Source organism: Equus asinus, chromosome 8, assembly GCF_041296235.1.
Source record: "Equus asinus isolate D_3611 breed Donkey chromosome 8, EquAss-T2T_v2, whole genome shotgun sequence".
NCBI classification, from domain to species: domain Eukaryota; kingdom Metazoa; phylum Chordata; class Mammalia; order Perissodactyla; family Equidae; genus Equus; species Equus asinus.
The window spans coordinates 73,695,293-73,714,218 of NC_091797.1; positions in this window are offsets into that span (position 1 = coordinate 73,695,293).

Genomic DNA, 18,926 nt, shown 5'->3' on the forward strand with positions numbered 1-18,926 from the left:
AGCCATGCTGTAACAGTTAGAGCGCGCAGCTATAAAGCCACACCCAGCAAAGCAAACTTCTCAGCATTTCTGGAAAGTCCTCTTCAAAAAAAAATCTGTCTAAAGTCCTAATTAACTTCATTTTCACAAGTAAGAAAAAAATATTTAACTGAATTACTCGAACGTAAAGAATACTGTTGTGATAACTGTTTTAATGTCCTTATTTGCTAATTGTGATAGCTGTGCATCAATTCTTGGTTGGTTTGATTGATTGATTGATCTCCTCATTATTAGTCCTGTGTTCCTGGTTCTTTGCATGCCTACTAATTTTTGATTAGATGTTAGACATCGTGAACTTTACCTTGTTGGCTGCTGGACATTTTTGTAGGCTTAGAAATATTCTTGATCTTTGTTTTGAAATTGTTGTTTCATATATTTTTATCTGTTTTCCAGTTGTTTGGGGTAGGAGGAGAAATCTTGTCTCTGTAGCTCCATTTTGACTAAAAGTAGAAGTTCACTGCAGACTTTTTTCAAGTTCCTTCACTTGCTTAGGCAGAGGTTTTACAGCCAAAGAATCTTAAATGAAACACACCTGCTGAGGACCAATTTATAAGGTGCACTTATTTGAAACTCAATCACTCCAAGACATTGAAGATTCAACAACCAAGATTGAAATGTGGGTTTTGACTCATTATGGACTCTACCAAACTGACAGGGATTGTTGGTAAGTAACAGCCTGTAGCAACCTGCATTCTTGATATGAACATCAGCTTGTATTCTTGATCTGCCAATGAGCTGTTTACAAAACAGTCTGTCCTAAGGAATAACATCTCCATAGACAAATAAGATCTGCCTCAAAATGCAAGTAAAGTACCACTGCTCTAAAATAAATAGCTTAGAGCTAAATAGCAATAATTGTAAGAATTAACATTCTCAAGTGTACATAAATATATGCCATAACCAATGCTAAGAGCTATAAAAGTACTGTATTATCTAATTTACTCATAGCAGCAAGCCTAAGAAGAGGATCCTATCATTATCCCCACTTATAGATGGTGAAACTTGGGCTTAAAGAGGTTAGGTAAGGGCTGGCCCAGTGGTGTAGCGGTGCTTCAGCAGCCCGGGGTTTGCCAGTTCAGGTGCCAGGCACAGACCTACACACCACTTACCAAGCCATGCTGTGGTGGCATCCCACACATAAAGTAGAGGAAGATGGGCATGGATGTTAGCTCTGGGCCAATCTTCCTCAACAAAAAGAGGAGGATTGGCAGCAGATGTTAGCTCAGGGTTAATCTTCCTCAAAAAAAAAAAAAGGTGAAGGAAGTTGTCCATCATCACTCAGGCAGCAAGCAGCAGAGGTGACATTTGAACCCAGCTCTGCCTGACTGCAGAGTCCACACACGCAATTTCTCCTGCATGCTACCTCTCTGTGTGAGGACAACCTTTTAGTCTATAAAAATGCATTGTATCCAGCTTCATAGCCCAGTGTTATTCTTTGCAAATGGACAGTAGTGTTTTGACTTGCTCCTCACCTATCTTAAAGTCGCCTATGGAAAGCTGTGCTAAGGAGACACGGGTAAGTATGACAGTGATGCCAAAATCAATATTTACTATAGATTATGTAACATAAACACTGTATAGTTTATTAGGATAAAATGTGAGCTGTCATAATCCTACTACCATGGGGACGGGTACAGCAAAATGGGCTCAGTAAATATTCACAAAGGCAATTTCCCCAGGGCTGTATCCAATATCACATCTTGACTCTAATCCCTAAGACTCTTTAGCAATAGTTCATGCTGGCAACTCACTGAAACCCTCTGAAACAGGAGGTTTAAAGGAAGGAAAGGAATGTCGACTTCGGATTCTTAGGAACAGGTTTATACCAGTTTGACACACTAGATATAATCCAAGCAGAACTATTCATATCCATGCCTTTTATTCAAATTTTGCATTCTAAAATAAAAGCAACATCTTAACCATCTCTTTCAAGAGAGATCTTGCTGTTCACTATTCTCAGTCTGGATTAATATAGACGTCCTTTAGATTCACTTCAGGACTGGGAACCCCATGATTTCCTTTACTGACCTCTCCATGGATATAATTTCTCAGAGGTGCTCCATAATAATCCCAGGTTAGGACGTACCAACAGTGTTTATGCCAACGTGTCTTCCCCAGAATGCTACTCAAATCCAGTCCTCCAGCCTCTGCACCTTCCGAAACCTGTGCAATCATTTTAAAGTACATTTTGCCATGAAAGATTGGATTGTACCATGAGAAAATGACTTTAAAATGCTTGACAGACATCAATGTAAAAACGTTGAGAAAGCAGTTGGATTAATGGGTCTATCCTTTAAGGAATTCAGTAAGTCAACAAGCATTTACTAAGAACATGCTGTATGCCAGGTGCCATCCCAGGCATGTGGATGCTGCCGTGACCATAACAGGGAAATAACTGTTCTCCCGAACTCATATCCTAACAGTGGCTATGTGACTCTGGTAAGACATGTACCTTCGCTGCTCTTTAGGCTGGGGATGGAAAACATGGAAGAGCTGAAATAATCTTAGGTAAGGTCATGAGCAAGCCATCTACGTTCTCTGCTCTGAGCCTCCTTCCCCACTGAGCACACACACCCCCCAAAGGATTTAAAAAGGACTCAGGGTCTACGGAGGTTTTAGATGGCTTCGTCTATCAGAAAGGTCTTCCTCACAATTAATGAACATCTACCTTTCTAGATTAATCAACTTCTGTGATATTTCTTATTCTTTGTAACGCCCAATAGTCCTGTCATCAAAATGCCTCTGAATACATTAAGATCATGGGCAGTTTCTTTGCTCCTGATGAGTCTGCTGTGGCAGAGCCTGGCACATTGCTGGGCAGGGAAGAGCAGGTGCAAGTGGAAGGCTAAATTGATCGTCAGCAAACATTGGCTGAGAGACCACTGAGGCCCTGGCACTTTGCTAGGTGCTTGGGAGAGATATATGATGGCTCCTTCGTAGACTTCCCAAAGGGTTAGAATTTACCAGAAAAATTCCCCATTGCCTCCTGACCCAGGTGCAACTCCCAACCTGCCTCCACGAGAATATTTTCTGATGCCCCTCCACACAAACGGTAACTGTAAACCCAAGTAAAGGTGAATATTACGACACATTTTACAATAGGCTTGTTGCTGTATTAGGGGCAGACATGACTGCAAGAATGACATTACCACATAGCATTTATTTAGCACTTACTGGATACTTGGCTCTGTGCTAAACACATTGCATGCATTATGTCATTTAATCCTCACAAGTGCCAGAAGGGGTGGGTCTTCTCATTATGCCCTTTCTATACCTGAGGACGGATAAGGCTCAGAAGGATCCTGAGGGCCGTCCCAGGACTCAGCATCTGGGGCAAGGCCATGTGTCTGGAGTCCTTCAGTATTTAACTGCTGATTAAAATAAGAAATGTGCATAAGAATTCTTTTTACTGGATTCCAAGAGGGAGAAAAATGTTGCTTTGTGTGCATCTTTATTCATCTTTTGATTTATTCCTATTTTGTTTGAGAAAAGCCAGCTGGATTCACGGTCTGGTGCAACCTAGGAAATCATGGCCCTGAGTTCCTTGAGAGATTCTCTCTGACTCAACAAAAGAACCTTCCAGATCACTCTTTTGCTGCCTCTGTGACCAGGCTAAGGGCTCAACATTTGTCAGAACAAATAACCATTCTGCTCCTTTCCACATAGCAAAATAGGTCAGGAGAGCAGAGGAGGGGAGATTCAGACGCCTGTGTCAGGCCAGTTTCTCTCCCGTGTGGTTCTACGCCTTGAACTGCAAGAGTGTAAAACGTGAGTCTGTCTTACGAAGCAGCAGGAAGCTGCAGGCCTAAGAAAATGATCGCCCCTCTCCTCTGTGTCCACGTGTGAGGTGAGCCTGTACAGAGGAATCTCAAAGAACAGAGACGTCAACGCATCTTTCATTCAACCTCCTATGTAGAAAAATGACAGGTCAGTTGAATGCTGGGCAAAAAACTTAAAAGTGCAATTAGGATGTTTGGCATTGTCCCTTTGTCTTTTGATGGCAGAGGTGAGAATTTCAGCTGTCACCTGTTAATTCATTTTGCACCAGCCCTACCGTACAAGGTTGCTGGCCAGCGCCTGCTGCCTGCAAGACTTTGTCTAGATATCTTCTGTGAGGTCCCAGAAGAAGGGAGACGCCAGGGATTCAGAAAAACAGGAAGAAAATCCCAAAGTCACAGGTGTTTGATTTTCTCTCTACAGGCAGTGAGAGCGTGAGAGCCTGGGAGCGTGTTTTCAGGGTTTAAGCTCGCCACACCCTTGCAACAACTCGCAACAACATATACTTGGAACAGCAAACTTCCCAGGAGTTCTGGAAACTCACATGAACAAATACAATCTGTCCACAGTTCTAATTAATTTCACCCGAACAATTAAGAAAAAAATGATTTAGTTTAAAATGACTTCCACTGGGTAGAGCGATACATAATAAGCAGTGCAATTTATAATCTTTGTTTCTGATTAAAATATTAAGCTTTGTTGACAAAACCAGCATTAACCATAATCTCTGTATGTGTCCCTTTTGGGTTAAATTGGTTTTTGAAAGGAATGATAAATTCAGAGGCATCCCTGAGTTCGAAATCAAAATAAACAGCTTCTTTCAGAAAGCTGTCTCCAACGCACCACCAGCTAATGATTTTCCCTTCATCTGCCAATGAAAAATTGTGGTTTTCAAACCATCTCTTATTTTCACTATTTATAATTACCAAAGCGTGTCAATCTAACTTGCACAGTGTTTGAGTTAAATATTGGTTAAATTAAAATTATCTTTATCCACAACAGCAGCAAAACGTGGATATCATTAATATGGAGCAAATTCAAGATTATTTCATTCAAAAAGATCGGTTGGGGAAGGATCCTTTTCGCATAAACCCTAGAAACCTGCGTGTTTCAGTCTGTAAGATCCTTGGTTACCAAGGCGGATGCTGTTTGATTCTGGCCCCAGGCCAAGAGGGTCCCAATACTTTCTTGAACAAGACCATAACTTCTGTTTATCCTGAATACAAAAGTAACACATATTCAGAGTAGAAAAATCAGGGCGGAAAAAGAAAATCACTTGCAATCGTCTCCATCCAACCAGCCACAGCAGACGACAATTTTTAGTATATGCCGTTTCAGTCTGTGTTTTCCTTATGAAGACATACACATTTTAAAAAGCACACTGAACCCTAAATGTCAGTGAGGATACGGAGAAACTAAATCACTCCTCCATCACTAGTGGGAATATGAAAAAGTACAGCAACTCTGGAAAATAGCTAAAACTAAAAGTGGACTTACCATGCAACCCAGCAATTGTGTTCTTGGGCATTTATTCCAAAGAAATGCAAACTGGTTTCTACGCAGAAACTTGTCCACTAATGTTCCTAGCAGCTTTATTTAGCATAGCTCAAACTGAAAACCCCCCAGGTGTCCTTTAACAGCTGAGTGGTTAGACAGACAGAACCATAGAACACCGCTCAGCAACCCAAGGAGTGGACCGCTGATGCCCGACGACTTGCATGAACCTCAGGGACGTTATCCAGAGTGGAAAAGCCAATCTCCAAAGGATGTACCTGAGGAGTCCGCTTCTACACCATTTGTGAAGTAACATAATTATAGGGACGAGAACAGATTAGTGACTGCCAGGAGTCAGGGAAGGAGAGAGAGAGGAGGGAAATGTGTAAAGGACCAGGGAGCTTTAGGGCAGCAAGTTATATACCTTACTTGTGGTGGTGGCTACACGAAACTACACATGATAACATTTCAGACGCACACACACAGGCGTGCCTGGAGAACCAGGAAAATCTGGATAAGCTCCATGGATTGGACCAATGCCATCGATTTCCTGATTTTGATCTAACTTAAAGCTATTCAAGATGTTCACGCTGGGGCAGGTTGGGTGAAGACTACACAGGACCTCCCTCTGTTTCTTTGCAACTTTTTGTCAATCTGTGATTATTTTAAAATTATTTTTTAAAATAAGACAGTAACCTTGCTCTACTAAGGAATGATACATAGTTTTTCATGTTTTTTCCTAAAACCGTTATCCTGTTTCAGTGCAATTTTAAGAAGAGAGTATGAGTTAATATGATGTATGAAGAATATTCTCTATTTCACTCAAAAACATTAAAGCTGCTATAGATTTTCCTCAAACAGCACACTGTGCATGTTGCACTGTAAGTTGATCTAATTTTAACTGTATATAATTGCCATTTTCCCATGTCATTAAGCCTTTCTCTTTTTTTTGCAGCATCCTTTTTTCAATGTCTTCGCTGTATTCCAGTGTGCGGCTCGACTGTATTTAAGTACTTCCCCGTCATTGGACATTTAAACTGTTCCATACATACCACTATTATCCTCTTGGATACCATGATTGATCACTTTTCTAATAATTTTTCCAGGACAATTTTCTGGAAGTAGAATTTTGCAAAATGCATAAGGCTTGTAATGAATAGTCAGCGTTTCCCCATCTCAGGTGGCTGCACAGGTTTGCCCTCCCGGAAGCATTTATTAGAATCTGCGGGCACTTCATCCTCCTCCCCGACAAGCTGGCCCGGCCAGAGGTTCCCTCCCCAGCCGCCTCCTGGGCTGCGAACTAGCACCAGCTGAAACTCCACAGCCTGGAATTCCCACCCTGCTCAGCGCTGAGGGCCTCGGGGCAGGAGCCCCCAGGTGGGCACGGATGGGAGTCGGCCGCCCTCAGCTGCAGGCCAAGAGACCAGGGCTCCTGCAGGTGACGATGAGACTCACTGGGGCACCGTGAGCCCCAGGAGGGCTTGGAAACGGAGCGACTCCCTCTGCCTCCCATCCCAGCAGACTCCTTCTCTGGTCCACTTGAGTTCATTGCGACAAAGCACAGTGAGCAGTTCCAAGGTGATAATTTGTCTACCACAACAGGAAACACCATTTTTTAGAAAAACAAATAAAGCATAATTATTTTAGACGTCATTGAATTTGCAAGAAGGGAAACAAAAAATAAGTACTAAACAAAGTTGGAGAAGAGCAGGACATATTGAAATAAGGCCAAATCAATTAAATTTTTAATAAACTTTTCATTGAAATGTAATATACCTGGCAAAGCACATATATGATTGCACAGCAGGACAGGCCATCACCTGCACCCCAGAAGCCCCCCTGTGCCTCCTCCAGCCATGTACCCCCGACCAAGGGCAACCACCCTAACAGCACGGACTGGCACTGCCTGCTTTTATGCTTTATAGAAGTGGAATCACGTAGTATGGCATTCAACGCTATATTTGTGAGAATTATTTGTCTTGTGGCGTATAGCTGTCTATCGCTCATTTTCACCACTGTATCATACGATTTATTAGTTTATTTATCCTTTCTACTTTTGATAAACATTTGGGGAGTTTTCAGTTTCTGACTTGAACAAATAATGCAGCTATGAAGGTTCTAGCGTCTTTCTTTAGATGTGCATCTTATACGCTTAGGGGTAGGCTCGTTGGATCTCAAGCTGTTGGTTCAGTTTTAGTAGACACAGCCAAGCAGTTTTCCAAAATAGCCATGCCCATTTAATTAACGTTTTTCTTTTCTTTTTCTTCAACTTTTGGTTTGGGGAAATGTATAGCCTGCAGCATATAATGTATGTGGCTTGAACACAGTTCTTTCTAAAACGGGTGAGGCTGGTGTGCCTGTGGTCACTGAACTGTGATGCTAGAAGAAACTAACCTCTTCCGTGGTATAGCCGTCTGGACCCAGACTGCCTGGGTTCGAATCCTACCTCTGCCTCTTACTGTGGAACTTGACAAGTTACCTAACCTCCTGACTCAGATTTGTCATCAGTAACACTGGCCTATCACAGCTTCTATCCCCCAGGGCTCTTGTGAGGATTAAATTAGTTATAACATATAAGGGGCTTGGAAGGGTGCTGGTAAGCTGAAAGACTGTGCGTGTGAGTTACTCTTATTTTTTTAAAGAATCTATTGAATTCTCCTGTGCTCCATGGGCAATTAGAACTCTATATGCAAGGAATACATGGAGATTTTAGAATTTTGGAAGCTTATTTATTTATTTATTTATTTGAGGAAGATTAGCCCTGAGCTAACATCTCCTGGCAATCTCCTCCTCTTTTTTTGCTGAGGAAGACTGGCCCTGAGCTAACATCCATGCCCATCTTCCTCTATTTTATGTGGGACGCCACCACAGCATGGCGTGCCAAACAGTGCTAGGTCTACACCCAGGATCTGAACTGGCGAACCCCAGGCCACCAAAGTGGAACGTGCGTATTTAACCACTGTGCCACCAGGCAGGCCCCCCTCAGAAGCTTATTTTTAAAGAATATTCCCTGCAGAATGGACTGGGGTAGGCTGGTGGGTGGTCAAGAATCTGGGCCAGGAGGCAGGAAATGTGGCTGCCGTGTCTTTGTATTGGGATGTTGATGTCCAAGACAGTGGCCCTAGCTCCAGAGGATGGATCAAATACCTTATCGGGGATATTTACACTGAGCCCAAAATGGTGGGCTTAAGAGGCTACAGTGGAAGGGCCAATCGGAAAGAGGAAATTCTGGTGTGGAGACCCCAGGAGGGAGAAAGCTCACACGGCTGGCGAGCACGGGGAAGTCAGCGTGCCGGTGAGGGGAGGATGGGCCTCGATGGAGCTGCAGAGCCAGGCAAAGCCAGTTCATGACAATGATTTTGGGTCTTATCCTCTGTTCCACCATGGCCATTGACAGAGGGCAGGGCCATGATCCCCTGTCTGTGGGTTTCTGATTCACCTCCTACTCCTCATCACCTACCCTGGTGCAAAGAAAGGATTACATACACAAGCAAAGAGAAGAATCAATAACGTTGAGCAGGTGATGGGCATAGAGGTTTAAACTACTGATCAGGTTGCTTGAAGAATTCTCATCCTCCTGAGCAGCGTCACTGAGCCGAGCTGAAGTCATGGCAGGAGGGCTGGTGAAATCACAGATGCTTGTCTGCGTCTCGCGAGTTCGTGCCCCAACTTCCCCTCTGCTGGGGCTAAGAGAGAGCTCAGGAGGCTGCCGCTCACACTAATGGTCCCTCTCCTCAGAAAAGACCTCGGAGGCACAGAAAGTGCTTACGCTAGTTTGGAGCAGCCTTCCTTTGGTTTTAGGTAAAGAAGAAAAAAATGACAGCAAAGTCATGTACACCGAACAGAACACATTCCTAAAAAGCTTTTTCTTTAAAGATGATTTATAAAGAGACATTTTGCAAAAGGTGCTTCTCTACTCCAAGGCAGAGCAAGTGCACTTTGCCTGGAGGCCATTGTCCCTGCAAGCCGGCTGCTTTTGGTGCAGAGTTTGCCATTTCACTCCAACCTCTGGCTTCTGCTGCCTGGGAATTTCTTCCCATGGTGACAGCTGCTCCCGAGGATTGATTTCCTATTTTGTATGTTCGGTTGCCGTGATCAGCATGCTACACTTTCATGCCGTGTTCATTCTGTGTGTACTGCATTCTCATGTTTAATTTAAAATGAATGTGTCGGGGCTCAGAATTGGCAACCTCAAAATCTGTTGCTTTCTTTTTTTTTTTTTTTTTTTGAGGAAGATTAGCCCTGAGCTAACATCTGCCGCCAATCCTCCTCTTTTTGCTGAGGAAGACTGGCCCTGAGCTAACATCCGTGCCCATCTTCCTCTACTTTATATGTGGGACGCCTACCACAGCATGGCGTGCCAAGCGGTGCCGTGTCCACACCCAAGATCCAAACCAGCCAACCCCGGGATGCCAAAGTGGAACGTGTGAACTTAACCACGGTGCCACCGGACTGGCCCCAAAATGTGTCTCTTTGACTTGATTATTTTTAAGAACAAAAGACTCTGAAAGAAACTGTGACCTTCCCCCTAACTGCCTAAAAGGAATTTAAAATAAAGGCCTGTCCCCAGGACCAGCCATCACCATAGACAACTCTGGGTATCCAGTAGACTGGGAGGGTCCTTGCTAAGCTCACTCTTATCAACATTCTGTCTACCAAACATTTGTTTTTCCATCTCCATGGGAATCGCCTTCCTCCCTTTTGAAGCCCCAACCCCACCCCCCAACATCCTCCTTTGTCTTTACTGAAGATGGTACTTAAGACAACAGCCTCCACCATTTTGGGGAGTTGCTCAGTTTTCCTGGGTCTCTCCCATGTATACACGTTATAAAGCTTTGTTTGATTTTCTCCTGTTATTCTGCCTCACGTCAACTTAATTCGTAGCCCAACCAGAAGGACTCAGAGGGTAGAGGATGCGTCTTTCATCCCTGCAAAGGTCTGTATTCTGGGGTGATTTCTATTTGAATTAATACAGTGGTAATCCAGGGGGGGAAAGGCAGAGATGCTTTCCCCTCGAAAGAAACAACCTAGAATTGTTGGTTAGGGGCACCTTCTGGCACTCACTCGTTACACTTGAGGGGCGTGGTGCACAGTCATTTGCAGGCAAATGAGAACCGCATTTTCAGAAACGCCTCCACCCGTGGAGTCTGCGGCCTGACAGAAAGGCCAGAGAACCCCTCGTTCCCTGGGTGCTTTCCCAAAGATCCAGCTGTGCCTCGCGCTCTAGAGAGTTGGCAACACGTTTCCATCAACTAGTTCTGATGTCTATTCACTTCCTAGTAATTCTGATAGATACACTGTGTCTGCTTAGAGTGGACTGTGACACTTTGCACAGTGTCAGTGTGAATATTGCAATAGATCAGCGAAGTGCACCAGGGCCAGGCAGGTGGGAAATTGCACCAGAATTGCCTGGAGTGAAGAGGGGTGTAGGCGATCCCTAGCTCCGTGGACGGAGTCCCAGTGCCGAGATAATCGTCAGAATATTGCTGCCCACGCTCTGCAGCAGAGCCGGGTCATTTTTGATTGTTAGTGTGATATACAGTCAGGGATGCTTAAAACATTTTTATCCAGAATTGACACTCATTCACTCACTTATTGACTCATTCAATACATGTGTAATGACACCTGTTATGGGCCAGCACTACCCCAGGCCATGAGTTTACAGAAGTTAATGACAGAAACCCAATCCCGGTCCTAGGAGAATTTCCACTCAATGGGGATGCATCCATTTCCTTTCTGCTGTAACAAATTACCACAAGTATAGTAGCTTAAAACAGCTGACAAACAAATGGCAGGCAATAGGATAGACTGGAGTACATGAGGAAGCCATTTGGTATAAACCTAATTCGGCCTGACCTGGTTTTTCCAAAAGGGCCTGACACGGCCCTTGAGCATGCATTGTACATCTGCTTTAAGCATTTGCTATGTCCCAAAGACAAGAACAAATGGCCTTAAGATAAAGATGCAACTTCCCCCACACTGGCATTTCCTTAAGGATAAGCATCTCTCCCTAGGCTAGGAACTGATTGCTGTGCCCACCTGTGACCACTGAGCTCGAGACAGCAGACCTACTATCTGCTGTGTACATTAATTGCTGTGCTGACAGAGCAGTCTCGTGACTATTGTGAAAGGGACATTTCAATCTTATGTGAAACATGCCCTTTGAGGGTATATAACCACGCTGTACACCCCATTTCTTTGGTGCCCTTCCTTCCTTGGGGAAGGAAGGCCACAAGCTAAGCTAATTCTCAGTTCTGGCTCAGAATAAACTCACTCCAATATTTATTTATAGACTGGTTATGGATTATTTTCGTTGACACAACACAAAACTATCTTACAGTTCTAGAAGTCACAGGTCTGAAATAAGTCAAAAGGAGCTAAAATCAAGAGCTTGGCTGGGCTGAGTTCCTTCTGGAGGCTGCAGAGGGTGGAGAATCCATTCCTTGCCCTTTCCAGCTTCCAGAGGTGCCACATTCCTGCCTCATGGAAGCATCATTCAAACCTCTGCTTCCATCCTGACACCCCCTTCTCTCCTTCTGACCTGCCTCTGTTCGCTTACAAGGACCCCTGTGATGACACTGGGCCCACCTGGATAATCCAGGATCCTCTCCCCACCTCAACATCCTTAATTTAATCACATCCGCGAACTCCCTCCTTCCCGGTGAGCCACATGGCGACGGTTCCGGGGGTTAGGATGCAGACCTTTCAGAGGCCTTATTCTACCTGCTACAGGGGATGACACAACATTCATTAGTTACAACTGTGCAAATGCAAGAGAAGAGGGGTTACTGAGTGCTCGAAATCGACGGAAAGCTTATACCGAGTTCCTTTCTTACAACCTGGAATACGTACATATATATATATATTTTTACCTGATGAACTAAGCCAATTTACTTTCTATCCTACAGTTTAACCTGATTTTTATATGAATGTAATCTATTTCTCACCGCTCTTGTTGAATTTATGATGCATTTTTATCCTAGGTATTAAATACATAAAAGTGCTGATAAACCTCATTAGAGAATTCTCCATGAACAGCTAATGGCTGCAATTTGGCTCTTTATGACTAGAGAGATGAATGCGCTACATGCAATTGATGATATTAATAACATATCAAAGGGAATTTCTGGAGACAGGAACTAGGGACCTGAACAAGAAAAATGCCCCTCTTTGTGTGCAGGAGACACCCACGGTGAGGTTACATTTCCTCAAGATGATGGAAGGTAAAAGGGATGAGCAGAGCAGCTGTATAGCACAGGGGTTACAGCACGGACTCAGGCCAGGTGTTCTGGAGTCAAGGCCTGACTCCATCACGTCCTACCTGTAAGAACTGTGGCAGGCTATTTAGCGCCTTATTGCTAAGATGGCATGATGACAGCTATAACTAGATCACAGGTCCTCTTTAAAAGAGGACTGACACATCCTCAGGGCTAAGTGTTAGGTTTTATCTAGTATCCTGTTAAAAGATGCTAAGGGAAAACAAAATAAGATAAAGTTAACAGATCTCAAGCTCTCCCCTTGCATGGAAAACACCTCGGCGTATCATCACAGTGCCAGGGACATAGGGGTTTCGGCCCCTTCCCCCATCTGAAGCCCCTTGCCATGTTTGGGTGTCTTCTGACTTAGCTGAGATATGGCTCCCCCCACATTAGAGGCACAATATCCAATAATAATACCAATCCCTTAGCCATTGTGATGCCTCAAAGGCAAACTGTGGTGTACCTGCTAAAACAGATGCCTTCTGCTAGAGTTTGGAATGTGTCCCTGTCAAAGCAGGAAGAAAGATGCATCTTTGACTCTCATCCTGCTGGAGACCTGAGTGCCACCCTCCCGGACAGCGCTGCAGGGAGAGTCCTCCTGTCTCCCTTTATTTTATGGAAGAAAAGCTAGGTGAGTGATTTCCCCAGGAGAGAGTGCTCCCAACAATCTTTGTCCTTAAAGGTGAGTTGCAGAGGTGGACCTTTGCAAGATGCAATTTTTCACCACGAGGAGAGAGGCTGCGTCCGGCTCTGCAGCCCAGGATCTCTCCAGCAATGTTCTTCTATATGGTGCTTCTCGTCTACCCGGGACCACTCGCTTATGCTCCTTGTGAAGTGGTTCTCGTGATGGCACCCGCCCCTGGTTGTTGATCATCTGTTTTCCGTTTTTGATTGCCTCCATTAGCATGCCACGTTGAAATCCCTTGCTCTTTTTATGTGTACTGTGTACTTATGGTTAATGGAGGGCAGTTGTTTTCTGGATGGTTTTTATTTGAGTCAATACAGAGGTAATCTACAGACAAAAGTGTATTCTTCTCCATTCTCGTTAAAGAAACGGTCTGTAAGGCCAATGTTGTGGCACCTGCTCGCTCCCCAGACCCAGGAGAGTGGTCATGCTTTGGGAACTGCTAAGTGGTCTGGAGCAACGGGGAAGTCATCTTGCAGGGTGACTCCAACTGCCGAGGTCTGAAGCTCAACAAAAAGTCCCACAGTCCTTCCCTCTTCTACTTGTTTGCCTAATAATCACATTTCCAAAGATCCATCTCTGCCTCTGGAGGGCTGGTAATGTGTCCCTCTGCCCTGTCACCTCTGATGGGTCAGCTGTGTCTACACAAGGTGAGGTGTTCCTAGGGATTCAGAGACCTGGTCTTGCCTCAGCGAGAATGCTGTGATTGATCAGCGATGCCTGCTGTGGACTCGGAGTGGGAAGTGACACCACCCTTGCCCGAGATGAAGAGAGAGGTAACCAATCCCGAAGCAGTGGATGGAGTCTGGGTATCCAGATTAATTTCTGATACCAATGGCCCGATATTGTGGTCTGTACATAGGACCCGAGCACAACCACCACTGGTAATTTCTAAAGTATGCATTTAGGGGTGTTCAAAACAACTTATTTGACCAGATCTACATTCATTCATCCATTTGTTTATTCCATCAACAAACATTCCTGATGCCTCTCATTTTCCAAGCGCTGTTTCAGGCTGTGAGAGCATAGGAACGAAGAAAGAGATGCAATCCTTGCCCCCATACAACTTACCACCCAGTGGGGATGACATGAGATCCATTAATGACAAGACTGACACATGCTACAAGGCGACCACAGGGCACTGGGTGCCACGCCACAGGATGCCTCCTCACCCCAGGACGTGGCTTCACCTGATGCACTAAGATATTCACTCTGCCCTACATTTCAATCTACTTTTTATGGAAATGGAATTTGATAATATATTCTTCAACTACTTCTCTTCCAGTATGTTCCATGCTTTTTCATCCAAGTTATTAAGACTGAAAAGGGGCTGATGAACATCTTTAAAGAAGTTTTATTGAATAGCAAAATAGATGCAATGACTTTTGTGCAGGATGGACACAGGTAATTTACCAAACAGTTGAGGATATGAATACCAACTGGCAAAATAATTAAAGGGAAGTTTCTGGATATAGGAACTAGGAACCTAAAAATGGAAAAAATATTCCCATTTGGGTGAGAAGGGTTGTTGGAGAGGCTAGTGGTGAGATTTTTTTTCTCTGTGCATCTCCAGGGTTGAAGGCATGCAGAGCGTGCGGGAGAGAGGCAGGGCAGTGCAGCGGTCAGAGCACAGGCCCCGGGTTCTGGAGCCAGGTGTTCGGAGTTTGAATCCTGATCTCCACTCTCCACCTACAGGAAATTACAACAAACCATGCACATCACTCAAACTCTCTGTGTGAGATTTCCAAGATGGAAATGATGATAACGCCAACTAACTCAAGGGTCGTCGTGAGGATCACGTGTGTGATATACGTATGTGTGTGTAAGTAATATAAGTGTGCCTGGCATGTTGTATCTGCTCTCTAAGTGGTAGTGATTATTATTGTTGTTGTTGTTGTTGTTATTATCATCAGCCTTTTAGAGGAAGCAAAATTCAATCAGAGCTAATGAACTGTTCTCCAGTCATAGTAAATATTCTGCCAACTGTTTTTAAACGAAGAACGTGGTAGCCCATCACAGTGCCTGCCTGCCTTCCTCTCCTCATTCCATCCTCTTCCTCTGCTTCCTCTCCATACCTTCCTCTTTCTCTTTCCTCCTCCTCCCTCCCTCCCTTCCTCCCCCTCTCCTCCATCCATCTTTCGTCTCTCTCTTCCTCCTTCTTTTCCTCCTCCTCTCTCTCCATCTCCCCCTCCTCTCATCGCTCTCCTCCCTCCTTTCCTCTGTCTTCCCTCCCTCAGCGGCCTCCCTGATGCTCCTCAGACACCGCCAGCCCACACCCACCTCCCAGCCTGTACAGGGGCAGAAAGATTCCCATCATTGCCCGAGGAATCCCAGTAATTTGGGCCTGGGAAAGAATTAAAGGTCTACTCAATTAGACTTTTACTCTAATTTACTTTGCCTTTAATTTACTCTAATTTAAACTGGAAGACCTAGAATGAAAATGACCTAGAATTTATAACAATTGCCATTTTTGGATCACTAAGTCATCTCTGGAAGTCTATGGAATGTAAATTATATCCTTCTGTTATGTTACCCATATGACATTATAATTTTATATGTCAAAATGGTCAGATAGCAGCAGTTTCACATGAGCCAACCTAACAATAGTCACAAAACTAAACAGACATAGCCCCCCAAGTACTGATGAAAAACCACATTACCATATTTAATGTAGACTCTGTTTAAATCAGATTTCAACGCTTACTTCATCTTCAGATATTCACCCCGCCACCGACAGCTGGTTTTGGCTCAAATAAAATAGTCCCCGAATCCTCCGCGCAGGCACCGAATCCTCCGCGCAGGCACCTGATCCAAAGCGCCGTGCAATCAAATCACTTAATTTGGAAACATCTGACGCCCCCGGGGGACAATGCCATGAGATGAATTTAGAAGACTGCTTCGCTATTAGGTATTTTTGTTTTGCTCTAAATATCCACTTAGAAGTGCAAATGTGCGCGCGCCATAAACCGCCCGGCTCTGGAGCGCTCGCTCATTTAGCTGCAGGGCTCGACACGCAGCGTCTGTGAGAATTATGTGTTTTCTGCCAGCAGCAGCGTTTGAGCTATTTAAGCAGGTGACAGCGTGCACCTAGAAGAACGTATACAGGGAAATGTTCAGCAAAGATCGTAACGTGAAATGCCAGGACCATTTAGACACAAAACGTGGAAGGGGCTCGTGTGGAAACGGGCAGGATTCTGGGCAAGCTGCCGCGTGATGAGACGTGCGCAAACAGGAGGGGATCCACTGCTGACGCGCGCTCTGCACCCGCGGTGTCCCCTGAGCCCCGCCAGCCTCTGTCCATCCTGCCCGCACCCCCGCAGACTCTCCCCGTCGGCCTGGCTGTCCTCCAGCAGGAGCGCCTGGACAGCCCTCCCAAGGCCGGCGCTCCACTCTGCACAGACCACACGGCCCTGCTTGTGTGGTGCAGCCTTGGCTTATGCTTGTTGCCCCAGCGTGACTAATAGTGACTGTGACCCTCGTGAAAGTGGCTCTGTTGGGACATAAATGGCATGGTGCCTAAGCCTGGCCCACAGCAGGTCCAGGGCAGCCAGCCTCCTAGGCGTCAGCACACTCTGGGCCTGTTCCCTCCCCACCGGCAGCCTCCGGCAGCTCCTCACCTGGGCAGGTAAGCGGGCCCTCTGAGACCCACACACTTCCTGGCTGGGAGTCACATCACTGTCCATAGGGTCCTCAAGTTTCAAGCTCCCCATGCAGGGGTTAGAAAGAGGCAGGCCCAGGACTCAAATGTAGGGTCAGCTCCACAGTCAAATTGCTAGGAACAGCGGGGCCAGCCGGCCCCCGGGGGCAGCTTCAGAGGAGGCAGACAGTTTGGGGAGTGAGGGGAGGCTGCGTTGGAGCCAATGCACGTTCTTGGCTTTGCAAAATAATAACCAAAGATGACATAGAGGATGCTCTGGTCTGAGGGGACCCCATGAGGTCGGTTGACTCAGAGGGGGGCCGGGACCGGGAGGAACAGGCTTTCATTCCGCAAAGCTTTCGGAGCACCTAGTCTGTGTCACGGTCTCCCAGGTCCTGGGGCAGCAGCTGGCATCGCCTCTGTGTTCACGGAACGTGTGTTTTAGTGAGCGAAACAAACCAATAAGTCATCAATATTATTTCAGATTGTAATGAGCATTTTGAATGGCGGGAACCGAGCAATCTGATGGTGCAGTGGACACAAGGATGCGTGCCCAGCCCTCTCCTCCCTCCCTGAAGCTATTTGTCCCCTTCTCTCTGCCTGTAGGTTCGTTTCCTTCTCACACTGGTGTCTCTGAGCTCTTGTGTCGCCTCCCCACAGAAGTCCTTCCTGATGAAAAGTGATTGTTTGAGTTCAGGCTGCTACAACCAAGTGCCATAGACTGGGGGCTAATAAACAACAGACATTGTCCCTCACAGTTCTTGAGGCTGGAAGTCCAGGATCAAGGTGCTGACAGATTTGATGTCTGTTGAGAGCCTGCCTCCTGGTTGGTAGATGGTGGGAGCCGGGGTGGGCGCAGAGTGAGAGAAGCCCTTTTCCCTGCGGTTTTCCAGGCTGAAGAAGACCAGAGCTGACGTCATCATGTTTAGTATTTTGATTAATAGCTTGAATGGGCTATTTTAATTTAGGCAGGACCACTGCACTGCTTTTTACCTAATGATGAAGTGAAAGTCAGCAGGCTGGCTAAACGGGAGGGCTTCCCCTCTGAACACATTATAACAGAGTGTGTTTTGATCGCCTCCGGGGGGCTATTCCATCAACGGAACCGCTGCTGTGTTTCTTCCTTCCCTCACTCCCCTCCTCTCGACACAGACTTTTAAATGAATGGCGAGCTCACTCTAAGAAGGGGATACGATTATGATACATCTTAGCTTACTTACCTTTCCTTTAAAGTTCAAAGCATTCCCTCCAATGCTCTCATTTATTCTTTTTGATTTTTCTTTTGCATAAAAGTGTTTCCCCTAGGCTGGATGTGTAGAAAACTTCCTTAAGACGTGTTGAAGATATGCAGATACCAGCCAGGTGTTAATATCTCCCTAGTCTTGCTACGCGTCTGTCTCTAAGGTCCTCTTTGTAGTTCTTTGAAGGATCTGGTTATGAAATTATGTCAGGCTGGAGAATGAGCCGGGTCCTGCTCCCACTCTTATCAGCAGTGGGCTTTGGGGACCTCACCAAGGACACAGTCTAGAAAGGGTCGTAAACATACCCTGAAGACTGGCATGGTTCCTCAGGAGCTACGGGAGAACTGGGTCACATCTTGCTCATTTTCTGATCATCACGATTGGCTGGCACACAGCCTTGGAGATTGTTGACGTTCAGAAGATATTGGTTGAACTTTGTTCTATTTCCCAGGACTTTTCTGGTTGTAAGTGACAGAAACACAGCCAGAAACAGCTGGGAACCAAAGAGGTGGTTTGAGCACACCTGTCTGGGAGGGGAAGTAGGGAGCCTCACGGACTTGGGGGGAGGAGCGGGGTACCCACAGAGCCAGCACCCTGGAGGTGGGAACAGGATGCAGAGCTGTCCTCTCTCTGTAGGTCAAGTCCACCCCAGCTGGCCCCTGTGTGGCCTCACTCTTTCCCACAGCAGACAGGCCTTTCCTGTCCTTCCCATGAGGGGGACCCAATGCCCAGAGGCCCCAGCTTCCCCCTCCCAGCCTCGTGATTTCAGACATATGGTTGCTTCTCCTCCAGGT